Source organism: Chinchilla lanigera, unplaced genomic scaffold, assembly GCF_000276665.1.
Source record: "Chinchilla lanigera isolate Chin_1 unplaced genomic scaffold, ChiLan1.0 scaffold00039, whole genome shotgun sequence".
NCBI lineage: Eukaryota > Metazoa > Chordata > Mammalia > Rodentia > Chinchillidae > Chinchilla > Chinchilla lanigera.
In genome coordinates, this window is record NW_004955440.1 from 3125107 (window position 1) to 3127625 (window position 2519).

Consider the following 2519-nt stretch of genomic DNA (forward strand, 5'->3'; position numbering starts at 1 on the left):
AAAAATTTTATTTATTTACTTTTTTGTCTTTCTGAGACAGGGTCTTGCTATGCAGTTCAGGCAGCTTTGAGCTCACTTTGTAGCCCAGGCTGGTCTTGAACTGGCAATGGTCCTCCTGCCTCAGCTTCCCGAGTGTGGGATTACAGGAGTATGCTACCACAGAAGGCATGAATCTTGTTTCTTGTCTTCTCATTTACTTTTTTTTGTTGTTGTTGTAGTTTAATTCCTGAGTTAATGCTTGTAAATTGCACATGTAGTTTTATTGCTTATTTAGAACCCTTAGGAAATGACTTCTTCTTAGAGATGTTTTTCCAGGTGTAGTTGACTTGCAGATTTTGAGTCTGTTGCAAGTTCCTACTGCTTCAATTTATTGGGGATGAGAAACTGCTGTTTGGCGTAGACCCTTGTTCTTTGGCACTGACCTATAGTATTGCTTATCTCAGTCTTGGCATACCAGGAAGAAAAACTGATTAGGACAATTATGTCACATTGTCTAAAGTCATACAGTCAGCAATAACAGCATCAAACACAGGCTAGATAATGACAAACTGGTAACTATTTGCCACCTTTAACTATATGCACTATATTTGTGATTATATAAAAAAATCTAAAACAAACCTGAAAATTGTATATTGTATATATTCCTTCAATATGGCAAGTTTACCCTCGGAGAAAATCCCGCCCGTGCCCCACCCATACTGGGAATTGAACTCACGACCTTGCGCTTGCCAGACAGGCCCTGTGCTGCTGAGCTGAATCCCCAGCCCTCAGGGAGAAATTTTAAAAGGTGTTGGGGCAAAAAAATAGAAGTAGGAGAAAAGGAAAAGATGAGAAGAACGGGTAGAGGACAAAGGAAGTTACTGAAACTTCAAGAAACTAGTGGAGACAAGAGGGAAAGAGATAAGAAAGAAATAAGAACAACAGAACAACAGCAAAAAAACTAGAAACGGTGTTCACACTCTTAAAAACAAGAACAATCATAAAAACAGAAAACAAAAGGAAGGCTGGATGTGGCGGTGGAAGGCTGAGGCAGTAGAATCACTGTGAGTTCAAAGCCAGCCGGAACTATACAGTGTTTTTGGTTTTTTGTTTCTGTTTTTTTTTTTTGAGACAGGGTCTTGCTGTGCAGTTTCGGCTGGCTTTGAGCTCACTTTGTAGCCCAGGCTGGTCTTGAACTCCTAACGATCTTCCTTCCTCTACCTCCTGAGTGCTGGGATTACAGGTGTTCGCCACCATGCCCGGCTTTTTTTTTGTTGTTTTTTTGAACTATATAGTGAAACTCTGTCTCCAAAAAAAAAAAAAGAAATGGAAACAAGAAAAGAAAAAAAAAGAAGGAAAAAAATGTGTACTTCAGGGCATGTCTCTGCTGTCACTGGTAGAGTGCGCAGATGGAGCGCAGATCTGAATTGATTCATCCCAGCTAGCAGGCCCTAAGTTTAAGTTGGGGTGGGGGATAATCCCAGCAAATTTGGACCTTTAGTTCCACTGAAGTTTGGGCCAGTTTCTGGCTGTGAGACTGAAACCAATTTGTTTAGCCAGGGCCGAGGATGAAACTCAGTGCCTTAGACTCCTGCCTGACAAGCACAAGGTCCTGAGTTGTTTTTTTTGTTTTTTTTTTTTTTTTTCTTTTAAGGTCCTGAGTTTGATTCCTGGTACAGAAACAAAACAAAACAAAACCCAGTTTGTTCAGTCTGCAACACTTCTGCTGGTTTGAACTTGGCTCTCTGCCAGTTTCAATTCAGCTCCTAGACCTCCTGTCCTCTGGAGTTTGGTTCTGCCTCACCCTACTACTAGCAGCCAGTAGATGGAGCCAGCCTGCAGTGACTCTGAGTTCTGAGCTCATTTGACCAGTTGCTTTCTCTTAGGGGACGTCTGAGTCTGAATAACACAGCAGCCGCTACAGTCCGCTGCATCCACTGCTCTGTTGCACTGGTGTCGTTGGCCTCTGGGGCCACCAGTAGTCAGTGTGTCTGCGGATTTGAGTCACTCCTCCCATGTGGCTCAGGGAAGAAGCACTGCTTGCCACCTCCTCCTTCTACGTTGAGAACTTTCTCTTCACTTTCCCCTGGGCTTCAATTGTTGCTTGAGAGCCTTGCTGGGTCCTAGGGACCCACTTCCCTCCTCCTTTTTTTCCTCACATTTCTGTATTTCAACGTCTGGGCACCAAATCTTGGAGAGGTTGTGCTTCTGCTGTTCATCACTGCCATCCTCCCAGAAGTCCAAATTTTTATTTTTCTATTTTTATTTTTTAGTGCTTTACCACTTAGAAATCTTTCACGTACATTCTCATTTGACCCTCTCAACAACCCTGTGAGGTAGGCAGCACAGATGTGCTTCTCAGTTAACAGAAGAGGAATGTAAATCTCAGAGTGGTTAACGTACCCTAAGTTCTACAGTTAGTAAATAGTATGTATTAGTACCAGTCTTCGGCCTAAAAATTCAGTACTCAGCCTCCCCTCATACATTCCCACCTACTTCACAGGGATAAGGAAGATAAAATGAATTCAAAGCTAGAAGAA

At 42.5% G+C, this 2519-nt stretch overlaps 1 protein-coding gene across 1 annotated transcript in view; it reads left to right on the plus strand.

Annotated features, from left to right (window-relative positions):
* Positions 1 to 2519, plus strand: part of Ubxn4 (UBX domain protein 4) — a gene marked incomplete at its 5' end in the record, with an annotated part of 37160 nt that overhangs the window by 19052 nt on the left and 15589 nt on the right.